The sequence below is a fragment of the Hipposideros armiger genome, unplaced genomic scaffold (assembly GCF_001890085.2).
Source record: "Hipposideros armiger isolate ML-2016 unplaced genomic scaffold, ASM189008v1 scaffold_287, whole genome shotgun sequence".
NCBI lineage: Eukaryota > Metazoa > Chordata > Mammalia > Chiroptera > Hipposideridae > Hipposideros > Hipposideros armiger.
The window spans coordinates 1,609,116-1,623,070 of NW_017731637.1; the positions used below are offsets into that span (position 1 = coordinate 1,609,116).

The following is a 13,955-nucleotide window of genomic DNA, read 5'->3' on the forward strand; positions in this document are numbered from 1 at the left end:
GGACCAACAAAGTCTACTATGAAAGAACTCTCAGAGCAGTGGGGGCAAAACAGGTAGGTCATTATGATGACTTAGAGGCTTAGTGAAGATAAACCTCAAGTTGGGAGGAGGGATCAACCTCTGAAAAGTTGCTGATGGTTATATAAGATAAGGATAGAGAACAAACTGACCACTGGATATATTGGGTTGTCGGAAAAGTCATGATGCATTTTTGCAATAAAAAACATAGAAAAAATATGTCATGACTTTTCCAACAACCCAATAGAAACATGGAGGCCATTAGTAATCACATAAGAGCAGTTTGGTGAAGAAGTGGGGCAAAAGTCCCAATAAAGCAGTTTTCCAAAAATTGGGAAGGAAGACATTGGAAATAGCAACTACAATGGGTTATCAAAGAACATGGTGAATGTTTAAATAAAAAAAAATTATTACAGTAAGATACATTGCCATTAATCACCCTCAAAATATGCCCCCTTGCTTTGAACACACTTATCCCATTGTTATTGCCACTTTCTAAAGTAGTTCTGGAAGTCCTCTTTCATGAGTGTCTTTATTTGTGCTGTTGTGCCTGCCTCGATGTCCTGAATTGATTCAAAACATTTACCTTTCATGGTCATTTTGACATTGGGGTAGAGCCAGAAGTCGCACGGTGCCAGATCTGGTGAATAAGGTAGATGAGAACACACCATAATGTTTTTTTGTTTTTTGTTTTTTTATTGAGGAACAGTGTGTTCTTCCAGGACCCATCAGCTCCAAGTCAAGTAGCTATTTCAGTCTAGTTGTGGAGGGTATTTTTCCAGGACCCATCAGCTCCAAGTCAAGTAGTTGTCTTCAACCTAGTTGTGGAGGACGCAGCTCAGCTCCAAGTCCAGCCACCATTTTCAATCTAGTTGCAGGGCGGGGCGCAGCCCACCATCCCATGCAGGAATCAAACCGGCAACCTTGTTGTTACGAGCATGTGCTCTAACCAACTGAGACATCCGGCCGCCCTATAATGTTTACATTTGACAGAAATCGCCATACCAGATGCGATGTGTGACACGGGACCTTTCCGTTGAGAGCAACAAATACAGTGAATGCTGTTGCCAAGTGCCATCCAATGGAAAGGCAGGGATCTTCAATACAGGAAGTGGTGTGTTGAACCTTAGTAACAGTGTGTGGCAAGTTTTAACTTGTTCAGCGCAATCAGTCAGGTGTGAGCTACGGTTGAGAGAAGGTGTGTTTTAAAGTGTGCCGTAAATCATCCTTCATCATAACAATGCTCCATATCACACACCGCTTCTGCTATATGGCAATTTCTGTCAAATAAAAACATGGTGTGTCTCATCCACCGTATTCACCAGATCTGGCACCATGTGGCTTCGGGCTCTTCCCCAAAATCAAAATGTTTCAGGACATTGAGGCAGCCATGACAGCACAACTGAAGTCACTCATGAAAGAGGACTTCCAGAGCTGCTTCAGAAAGTGGTGAGAACAATGGGATAAGTGTGCTTGAAGCGAGGGGGAGTATTATGAGGGTGACTGATGGTAATGTGTCTTTTAGTATATAATTTTTTAAAAATTTAAACATCTACTATATTGTTTCATTACACCTCATATAAACACATTTTTAAAAAATTTGTAAAGGGAGTACTAGAAATGTTGCAGAAGCTGGCTCAAGGGGGAAGTGAACTCAAAGGGTTTTTTTGTTGTTATTGTTTGTTTTGTTTTAAGATGGAAAAAAATAACAGTATGTTTCTATGTTTCCAGGAATTATCAAGCAAAGAGAAAGAAAAATATATATATAATGTAATAGACAGAGGGAAGATTTGTTGGGGCAATTTTCTTAAATAGATGAGAGAGTGAACTCTAGTAAACAAGTGAAGGGTTTGGCCTTAGCTAGGAGCAGGGACAGCTCATCCACAAAGATAAGAGAGAAGGCAGAGTAAATGGTCACAAGTGCTGGGAGGCAGGCTTGTGGAACTTCTTCTCGTTGCATCTATTTTCACAATGAATGAGTTTGGGGAAGGAGCAATGGAAGGGTTGCAGAGAAAGAAAAGTGTATGAAATAGTTGTCTAGGAGCATATGGTATGATGGCTGAGCAACATTCAAGGCTAGTAATTACATTAAAAAAAATATATATATATATTTTACTTTTCATTTTAAAATAATTTCAGAATTACAAAAAAAATTTCAAAAACAGTTTAAAGAATCCCCATCTGCCCTTCATCAAAATTCCCCAAATGTTAACACCTACTTAACCATAGTTCAATTGTCAATATCAGGAAATACTTCTTAAATCCATTTTTGTCACTATAAACTTATATACAAATGTACTTGAAAACAGCCTTCAGAAATCTAAACTGTTCATAAAAAAAAAAAAGAGGTTCCGGATTTTCATTCACCCATTCAATTTATTGGACCAATATCTGGTCCAAAGCCTGAACACCTGGTATGTGCTACCGGTGATAGAGAAAATAAAAGATGTGTCAAATGTCTAATTAAAACATTCCAGGGACTCAGTGATAAGTCAAAGTTTTTCACAAATAAAATTGAAAATAACATTAAATACTCTGAACTTCTGATGAAATAGACATTTCTAATTAAACATTTTTCTTACAAAACAATCTTAAACTACTCTGTGGCTTGAGCTATATGCTTTCAAAAACCAAACAAAAAAAATGAATGCCTGAGGTGAAGTGGAAAAAATATGTCACAAGTCAAGAGATCTGGGATCGAAATACGGCTGAGTTTCTAGTAAATGTGGCCAGGTCAAGCCAGTAGAACAAGATAGTTAAGAACACATGCTTTGGAGTTAAAAAGGCTTGGGTTCCAAACCTGGTTCCTGGGTGTATGGTCTTTGTGACTTTGGACAAGCTTCTTAATCTCTCTAAGCCTGCTTCTTCATCAAATGGGAACTCACTCACTCACATCCTAGCATAGCTACAAGGCATACATGACAAAGATGCACGGAATATGCTTAGCATAATGGCTAATACACTGCATATGGACCCAAAATGCTAGTACTCACGTTTAATAATTTTTATTATAGTTACTATTATGATTAGTCACATTCCTGAGCTTATGAAGGAAATCAACTAGACAAGATTTTCTCTGACATGAATAAATATCTGGAAAAATGATCCCAGGCTTTCAGAGATGTCTTTAATTATTTCTACTACATCAGCAAACATAAAACTTGGTATAATGCAGTTAGAGCCTAACTATAAATTCAAAATTAGCTTAAACATTGAATTTAAATCAAAACAACAATAACAAGACAATCAAATTAAGCATTTTAATGAGGATAGTGGTGATTTTCTGGAAATTAATCACCCTTTGTCCTGTGAGCAGGTGCTAATTCCCCGAGGCTCAGATTTCCTGGTCCACTGCTTACGTGTGCACTGTATTCTGCAGCAGCTCAATTCTCCCACTTCTCTTTCTCTGAACTACCACAGTCTTCAGTGACATCCTTTGGCCTTCACTTTGCACATACTTATGATTTACTTGGCTCTGGTTCATTTCTCCCTTGAAAATTAAGGGAGCAACTTGGTCTAAAATCCAGATTCACCTCTTTATGCAGATCTTGTAGATTTCCAGCTCCAAATCTTTCAGTGGCTCTCTGCTGCCAATCAAAATCCTGACATTTAAGTTCCTCCCAGACTTACATTTGCAGCCTTACCTGCCTAACTTCTTCTCTAGTCAAACTAGGATACCTGCTACCATAGACTAAATGTTTGTGTCCCCTCAAAATTCATAACGTTGAAATCTGACCTCCAATGTGATAGTATTTGGAGGTGGGGCATTTGAGAGGTAATTAGGACATGAGGGTGGAGCCCCTATGAATGGGATTAGTGCCCTTATACAAGAGACCCCAGAGAGATCCCCTGCCCCTTCTGACACAGTAAGAAGATAGTCATGTATGAAACAGGAAATGCCCTCACCAGACACTGACTCTGCCAGTGCCTTGATCTTAGCCTTCCCAGCCTCCAGAACTGTGTTTATTAGGCACCCAGTCTATGGTATTTTTGTTATAGCAGCCAGAATAGTTTAAGGAACTTATTAAACATCCTTTCTGAATTTGTTGAGATTTCTTTATGGTCAAGTACACAGCAATCTTGATAAGTATTTCTTGTGTATTGAGGAGAATGTGTATGCTCTCTTCATTGGATAGCTTGTCTATCAGATCAAGCTTATTAATTGGGTTATTCAAATCTTCCATATCTTTTGTAATCTTATGTTTGCTTGATCTCTTACTTTCCAAGGGACATGCATATTTTTAAATCCCCATTTTAGAAGTGGATTTATCAATCCACTTGTAATTTTGTCAATTTTTGTTTCATGTATTTTGAAGTTACATTGTTGCTGCAATCTTATGTTGGCATATCATCTTAATGAATCCTTTCTTTATAACCTTAAAAACTGAGTCCATGAGAGCCCACTTTGTCTGGTATTAATATATTGTTTGCCCAGCCTTTTGGCCAACTTCCATGACACTTCACTGGCCAGGGTGTGGATTTTCCACTTTCAGAGAAAGGGTCTCAGTTTTGAGGTTCTCAACTTTATTCATGGTGTTCTGCTTCAGCTCTCTGCCTGCTGCAGATTAGAGAGCTCATCTCCACTTCTTACATAGGTGGTACAATCCCAGTGCCTGGCCACTAAAAGCCCATGTCAAATTGGATACCTTTGTGGATTACCATGGCTTCACCTCAGGTTTACTTCACTGCCATTGATCTTTTTTTGGTTCCAATACCAAGGATTTTCCTTTCTGTTAATCTCAGCTACATATTTTATCTGGCATTTCTAGGTATTTGGGGTAGAGAAGAGGCTGTCCACATCGTCACTGGTAGTCACATGGAAAATCCTAGCATCAATTTCTAACCAACTAAAGAAACTACACATGCTCAAGTGTAAAATATTGGGTCGTTGGGAAAGTCATTATGCATTTTTGCATTGAAAAACATAGAAAAATACATCATGACTTTCCTGAAGACACAATAACTTTATGACTGTTTATATGATATATATATGTAATATATATATCATATAAATATATATATATCATATATATACATACATATATATAGCATTTTAGATAATTTAGCAACAAAGAAATATAATAATAATAATAGTCATGAGTGTGGCATTTCCTTTATATGATTAAGTCCCAAATTATCATTGAGAAAAATATAGTGGACACTTATTATTTTCAATACTTCAGGCACTGTGAGGACATTCTCATTTAATTTTCACAATTCTATATAGTGTAGTGCCATTATTGTTCCAATTTTACAGATGTAGACATTAAAGCTTAAAGGGTTGGGTAACTTGACCAAAGTCATACAACTAGTAAATGGTGAAGCCAGGGTTCAAACCATGTCTGTTTAGCTTTAGGGTCCAAATACATAACCACTTTATAGCTCATGTTAAATAGCCGAGGTAGGCAAACTGGGTATATTAGGTATCCAAAGTATGCAAACATCCCTTAAAAATCACTAGGGAGAACAATAAACACTACAATGTAAAAATAGGCAAGAGACTAAGATAAGTTATTTATAATAGAGTACATTCAGTAATAAAGAGGAAAAGATGTTTAAGCTCATTAATAATCAAACACTAACCAAAATAAGGTGCTATTATAATATGCTATTTGTGTATATATAAAATGCTTTTAATTATATACATTATATCAAAATATTGACAATAGTTATCTCTGTATGATTTTTTCTTCTCTTTTTTATCTGTATAATTGATTTTTCTAAAATTAACATGTATTAACTTCATGACCCCTAGTTCAGCATTTTTTTTTTTTTACAGTACCTGGACAGACTGAAAAAGCAAGGTTCCAAGCCTATAAAACTAAAGGGATTAGAAAGAGTAAGGGGGTCGATAAATACTTTCCCATAGGATATTTAAGATAAAATGTCTAGAGGAAAAAACTAAGTAACCAAATAATTAGATAATGTAATCTCTTTACATAAAAATTTTATATATATATATATACTATATATATAATTGTCTGTATACATAATTTTGGAATGTCACACCCAAAAACATTTGGGATTGGGAAGAAGACAGAGAACGTATTTCCTTTCTACATTTCTGTATTACTTTTTCCCAACAAGCATTAATTACTGTAATTAAAACAGTCAATTAAAAATATGAAGGTTAGAGAAGGAGCTGATCAAAATCCATAAAACATACATATGGTTTTGTTCATTAAATCATAGAAATTCTAAACTCAAGTGCTTCCATTCACCAAAGCTTAACAGGTATTATTATTACTGAATGACAAATAAAATGACCATCTAGTACTTAAAATTTAATAGAGATTGTTACTCCAAGATTGGTATATGTGAAAAATATCGACACACTCAGTAATTATTTAGATATACTTATGGCTAATTGAGCAATAATTGTTCATGAATGTTAATTAGTAATAGAACCATAGAGCCTAAATATTGAAAGAGGCTTAAAGGTGAGGAAACTGAGGTTCACAGAGGTTAGGCAGCTGAGGCTAGACAGTCTCCTGAATCCCTGAAAGTTTTAGAAACCTTTTAGATTGATAACACCAATGACAACAATCCCAACTATTCTCTTTTTCTTCCTTTGAAGACTTAGGTGGAGCTATCTTGGAGTGACTCAGTAATGACAATTCTTATGTAAATTTCATATTCACACATTTGGAGAAATATATCCATTGTTTAAAAGCAAACAGTAGAAAGCTGGTTGGGGAAAAAGTAACACAGAAGTGTAGAAAGTAAATACATTCTCTATCATCTTCCCAGTCCCAAATGTTTTGGGGTGTGACATTCCAAAATTATAGACAGGGCAGTTTATTGTTTCAGGAGACAGGATCTTGATCGTATCTGTAATTAGGGCTGTGTGACCTCCCCTTCCTGTGTTTCACCCTGACCTCATCAAAAGTCTGCCCCTTCTACTTCAGAGAGGTATTGTGAGGTACCTGGAAGAAAGGTGCCTGTTGAGTTTTGTGGGGTGTTTCTAAAGGGCAGAGGTCACTTGGGGGAGGTCTAGAGGTCAAGCAGGAAATAAACTCCTGCTTCCATTTCAGCCAGAGCCCTTCCCTCTGTAGTTCCTTTATCCTCCAGCCAGAACAAGTCAATAACTCATATGGAAAATTTTGACCTCTTAAAATCCACGCCTCCATCACTGCAGGAAGTTCTTGAAGCATTTGAAGCTGTAATACTTCTACATTTTACAGATAACATTTCTCTCTGAAAATGATTTCTTCCAATAGAAAATAAGTATATATAAGTGACATACATATATTTAGAAACATTCTGGGCCAAGTCTAGTCCTCAGGTGTGGGTCTAAAAATCACAGCTGTTCTAATTCATCACAGCTCGTTTTACGGCTCACAGTACAAGATTAATGAAACCGGCCCTTCTGGTTCCTAACTAAATAATTTCTACTAAGCCAATGGTGGCAAGCTGGATTTGTTATACTTGTGGTTTCACTTTCAATCACTGTGATCTATCACTTTAGCTCCTCACTGGCCCCATTAGTGTCATTTCCCTTTTACCTTCACTGGGACATCAAGTATCTCACAACTATGTACTAAGAATAACCACAGGGTGAATGTGCAAAATGAGATGCTTTTTTATCCTCCCAAGTAGGATCACCTGGGTAAGGTGATGCACCAAGTTACAAATCATCTGGAAGCAATCCTTTTTAATGCTGTGAGTCTGGGTTTGGGAAATGGAGGCGCGAGTAAGAAGAGAATGTTTTGGTTTCCTTAGCTCCTGCTGAAAGAAGTTGTGAATAGAGGTGTCTCCTTATGGGTCTGATTCTGGGTAGGTTGGAAAGTGATGGGGTTTAAGGGGTTCCTGGGGAGGTACAAGGAATGTACCCCACCAGCAATGGTATATAGTTTCTATTACTCATCCAATGAGAAACAGGAGCACAGATTAAGTCTCACGTAGGCTGGTGGTGTGCATGCAAATCTCATAAATTTGCAGAACATTTTCTTTGAAGCAAGTCTTAAACAGAAACCTATTAATATGCCAAACAGATAAAAGTGCAGCTGCTCTGCTTGGAATTGTAATGGAGTGTAGAATAAAGCCCCATAATCTGTCTTCCCAGGGATCTTGAATAGAACTGGACTCCATTGCCTCTTCCCTTGGAGGGTATTACTTCACCTGGAATAACTGGCAGAGGAAATGAGGGAGCTTTCTCTACACCACCAAGGCAGGTGACTACCTGGGACAGGTGAGGAGAAAAGCAATAACCTGGAACTTACTAATTTTAACCCTGATCAAATCTCTGATATCAAAACATAAGGGTGGGGGTTGAGGTTGTTATAAACCTTGAAGGACTGTCAAAAGCATATTAAACTCACTGTGTAATACTGAAACATAAGTTCCCGTTCTATATGTCCAGTTGTGGTGTAAGAAATATAAGTTCTTCATCAACAAGGAGAATGTAACACACCATTTCATGTCCAGGAAATCTGTGCTCTTCCCTATCTGCAATCCCCACATAATTTTAGCCTCATTACACGTAACAATAAAACATATACTTAACTAGAACTGTAAGCATAAAGCAGAGTGACAGGTTTGAAGAGCAAATCCATCCTATTTACCATTTAAGGTCATAAATTGCTATTTGCTTTAGAATGAGGAGTAAATCAGTACAAAAAAACCTCTGCTCACCTATGGTTCTAAACACTACAGTTGTTTTTGGAGGACTGAACAGAGGGCATGTAGCTCACACACCTTAGGGGCATGGCACATGTCCCTTTTAAGTTTATGACTAAATTCCAGCTGGTCCCAAAGACTCAGTAGATTCATCTCCCAAAGTCAGGTGTGCACATTAGAACAAACCTGAGAAAGATGATGTGCTTTTGAAATACCTTTCCCTTTAGCCATTCAAAGGAGGGTCACATTGCAACCCTTTGGCCTCCTTCACCTTTGTTAGGCTCACCAGCTGCCTCAAGGACACTGAGAACAAGGCCGCTTTCATCCTTGGGCCACTGGTTGAAATTCACCACGGATTCAGTCCAGCTCAGTCAATGCTAACAGCAGCTCACGAACTCAACTCACGTGAAGGACGAGGCATGGCCTCCTTACTCACATCACTGTACTTGGGTTCTTTCAGGCACAAGCTGTCCCCCAGGTCCTCTGTGGCCCAGAAGGGTATAGGATCAGTGACAGAATGCAGGAAACTGCCTAGAGCATGGCACTTGTTTAACAATCTGAAAGCTGTAGACTAGATTCTCCCACATACCAGAGACACTAGCAAAGTGTGGTATTTTATAGATAAATGCCCAGGATTCACCCTCTAGTCCTCCAAACCAAATGCTTTGGTTAACATTAATGGTCATCACCCAAAGCAGGGGCATTGCAGATAGAAAACCTGGGCCATTTGTTTTCTAACTACTAGCATCTAATGAAAACTCACTATTCCTGACATGAAACTAAATCCTTGACACAGATTATTTCTTTAGATCCTCACAATACCCTGAGTTAGGTACCATTTTACCCCAATTATATAGGTGAGGAAACCACAGGGGCATAGAGAGGTTAAGTAGCTGGTCCAAGGGCACAGAGCTGACAAGTGGCAGTCAGGACTCTGAACCCAGCCAAGGTGAGCTATGCAACACTGCCTTTGACTGAAATTTGATACAGGTGCTAGAATTCTCGATTAATATGAGAATTGTGGAGTAAGATAGAACAAAATCAATACTTAGAACAGTGCCTTCCATGTAGTAAGTAACCAATAATGACATTTCATCATTTGTAGCTTAGTCAACCCTAACATTAAGGAAACAATATTATTTACCTTTTTTTGGCAAAGGACACAATCACACAATATATGTATATAGATATCTAATATCAGTTAGATATTACAAACAAACAATCTAGTAAGATCACTGAAGCTAAGGAAATATAAAATTGTTTCTGAGTATTTGGGGTGGTGTGAATAAATACTTTCCTACCCCAACAACACAATAAAAACATTTTTAAAAATGTTAACATTTTTAAAATCCTCAAGTAGTTATAATTATAGATAAGTAAAACCTTTAAAATGATTTAAAATTTCATTTCAATGTCTAAAATTATAAAGCCTCAAATGAATCTTTATAAATTTAATGAAGTTTGGAGTTTAGGACCTAGCAAAGTACCTAATGCCTAGTAGGTTTCCAATAAAATCATTTTGGAATGAATGACTGAATCCATGAATATGCTCTTAAAAACAGATAGACATTGTTCTTTCGTTATGTTTGGGAGGGTTTTTGTTTTGTTTTGTTTTTTTAAATTCTATGATGCAGGTTGCATGACATTTCCTTATAAGTAATGATTTTTTTGAAAGGAATCCAAGAATCACTCTCTAGTTCAGACAAAAGAAATAGCTATCATCCTGAAAGACAAAAAGAAATAACTAAACGGCCAAAAAATAATTAAGAACAGAAATAAACTTTTTGCCCTTGCATATGAGAGGTAAAAAGTAAATCAGCTTCTTCAAAACATCCTTATTAACTTTTAAAAATATAAAACTGTTCTCTATGCAGCAGAATGAAAACACACAAAATAAATGTATACATTTAAGCCATTATGATGGTGGAAACTTAAGACATTTCTGAGTATATATAATTCAATGATCTGGTAAATTCAGACCAAGAATATACATCTTTTAGTGCCCTGGGTTACAGTGGGGACTCAACAGTTTACCCAGTGTGCACTGAAACATAACTATTCATTTTTTAAAAGAACTTGTAAAAACCAATATGAGTATAAAAATACAACTATATCCACAATGTAAAATTCATATTAAATCTGCACTGACCGAACTGCTTAGTGAATCTCTGTTCTGTTTTAAAACAAATAAACAAACGAGAGGGGAGAGGTATATGGAAAACCGTGAAGATTTCTAGCAACAATTTCTACACAATTCCAACAGAAGCTGTGTCCTTTCAAACAACGGGGACTCTGAGATTCTCCAAGTATTCCCCATTATTTAGGGAATTCAATAAATAGCATTACTAGTGGGGTACCTAGGGTTGCTTTTGCATAAGGCTTTTATCTCATTTCAGCAACATAATAAAAACAAAAACACCAGATGTATATCCTTGGTGCTCACCATTTCTCTGGCCTACTTACCACAATCCACTGAAAGAGTGAAAGTGTTGTGGTTCAGTTTGACAAGCTTTATCACAGGTTCTGCCAAATTGCAAAGCTAATGGAACAAATAAGTAAGCTGTACCGTACTGTACACAAGGTAAAATAGACCCTTAAAATCAAAGAGGGAGCTATATTATTTAAACAGATATGATTAATTTTTTAAAAAGGAAAAAAGTAAATTGAGGTAGCAATATTTTCAAAAATAATAAAAAATAAGTTAAATTAAAATAATAATACAATCCATATTGAGTGCGATTTATGCCTTCCAAATCCTTTATTTGTACGTCATGTCCATAGATGAAGCATGTTCGATTTATTAGAATAACTGACATATACACACCAAGTCATGAATTTTCATAATTATCTCATTTGCTTAAATGGTGCTAACAGAAGTAGTCAGTGGTAGAAAACAAAATATTCACATGTAAGGACGGTACATATTAAAACAGCCCTAGGTTCTGCCTGCTTCGTTCCCTGCAGATTTCTGCTGAAATCTGCAGGGAATGAAGCCCAATGCCTGATTCCATGTGTGACAAAGCATTTTTTTTTAAAGATTGATAAGCACGCTGCCTTGATTTTGACTATTAAATACTAAGCATAAGTTTTAAAGACCAAGCACTGGTCAGTAAAACTGAATCCCAGTAGTTCTTTTTCATGGTTCAAACAACTTTTAAGAGCATATGAACCTGACTCAATTTATATATTGGAACATACACGTTTTATGCTTAAAAGTAAAAACATTTTTCACACTTACAAAATATGCACAACTATTACTTGAGACAAAACCTAGCAATTAGATTTGCTATTGTCAACTGTCCTCTTTCTGAGAAGCTAAGACACAGGCAAAAGTGGATTAAATTCATGCTCTGAGGAGGCAGTCTAATTGGAACACTGTAATCTTACAAGGAAAATAATCCATATGTTAATACTCGAAGGGAAAACAAGGTGCATAATATTTCCCAGAGTCTGATGAAATACTTTTTCACTTTTTCATTGATTGTTTTAAAACATATGCTTGCTGTTAAGGAAAAAAAGGAAGACTTGGTTAGGGAGTAAATCTTGAAAGGTCCCAAAAGCTATACAGAAGTCTCTCCTCTTCCGACACTTGTTACTAAAGTCTCTACTTGCACTTAAAAAAAAAAGCCAACAAACAAGAAGAAAAACATACAAGACTGGACGGAAGCTCCATCTACTTTGAGTTGGGCTGTACACTTCTACCTATAAGCTCTCTCGCACATTGTGAGACCTCAACTCTCCAGAGAAGCGTAGGCATACATGCAAACACACACAATGTATTATTGATCACTGTACGTACAGGTTCATCAACACCATGACAGAGGAGACAAGCCACAGCACGATAATCAGAACAAATGACTCTGATAGTGAGAAATGGGTTTCTTTTCAAGTCTCCCTTGGATCCTAAATTCCCCTATCCCTACGCAATTCCTCTTAATCCAGGAACTTGAAAGGATCAGAAAAACAAAAACAGTTTGCATTAAAGGAAAAGAAAGGAAACAGAATGTTCTCTTTTCGGGGGCACCGCAAAATCAGCAGTGCCCAAGTGCAGTATTAAAGAATGCCATCCCAGACCCTAGATACCCGATTTAAGCATGGTGTAATCGAGAAAAGTAAATAAATAATAGTGGTTACTGTCATTAAGAATAAAATAGCAATAACAATTGTCACCACGGGGTTCCGTACAGCAGCTGCACGTGGAGCGGACTTGTCCTGCAGCCCAGAGCCTCCCCAGCAGCCCCGCACTAGAGCTGAGAAAGGCGACTGGGCTCCGCGCGCTGCGCGGTGGGGCCCGGCCAGAGCCGCAGGACTCCTCCGGCTCGCGCCCCGCCCCACCCCGCCCTCCCCACCCAGCGCCTGCGCGTTCTGCGGGCAGAGTGGCTGTATCGGCGTCCGGTTGCTAGGGCCTGCCTCTTTCACCTCTGGCTGCACCCTACCCGAGGGGTGAGGATGGCCCGGGTGCTTTCTTTCTGGACAGCAACCGACCGGCAGACCCAAGAGCTTACGTGACTTATACCTCGTTGCCTCAGTTCCGAGGAAAAGGAGATAAAAGAGGAAAAGCCGGTTGTTTTGAGGAGTCCAACGTTTCCAAACACCTCTTTAGATAATACGGAAGGAAAATCGCAGTCATCAAGTGGGCTGTACTACTGGGGAATATACCTTGAGCCCTTGTGTGCAGTTATCTTTGGGGAGAAGGGGGGGACAGCCCATTTTTGCAGTTCCAAAGCATTTCCTTCTAGACTGTCAACGGAGTAGTGATGTACCAGGCACTTTGCCCTGAGAACTAAGCGCACATTTTTGGGGGTCTATCTTCTGGCATCATTTCTAAACAGTACTCGTTGGGATAGAGATCCCCGAAAATCTCATTATACTAAAGACCATCTTATTTTGGATTAAATAGTTATGATGTAACTATAGTGATTGAAATTTAAAATAAGTAATTATTGCAGATAGAAAACAACTTAGATGTTAGTTAAATATTGTGGGTCTTCAGAGGCTATCATTGGGGGACTTCCTTATCTTTTTGACCAAGAACATTTTCCAAATTTATGAAGTGATAACATTTTGGAGGTAGAGAAATAAGTGTCATTTCTGCTGTTCTGTAAAATTGGTATTTACTAGCTGAAAGAGCACTGGCAGATTGAACTATATACTAACATGGGAAATTTTAGAATGATCCTGGTTGATAATAGCATACACATTTTAAAATTCTGTATTAATTTTAACCCTAAATTTTACCTAGATTATTTCTAGAAGTTTTAAAGAATTATTTTCTTACCCTATTTTTCTTTTATAGGAATTCTGTTTGGACTCAGTAG

The 13,955-nt window shown here is 37.6% G+C and overlaps 1 protein-coding gene across 1 annotated transcript in view; it reads right to left on the minus strand.

The window, feature by feature from the left end:
- LCP1 (lymphocyte cytosolic protein 1) overlaps positions 1-12,879 on the minus strand; it is a 90,914-nt gene extending 78,035 nt beyond the window's left edge. The window contains exon 1 of the mRNA XM_019658703.1: positions 12,823-12,879. The gene's annotated coding sequence lies outside the window, so the exon portion shown is untranslated. The remainder of the gene's footprint in view (positions 1-12,822) is intronic.
- Between the last annotated feature and the right edge of the window lie 1,076 nt (positions 12,880-13,955).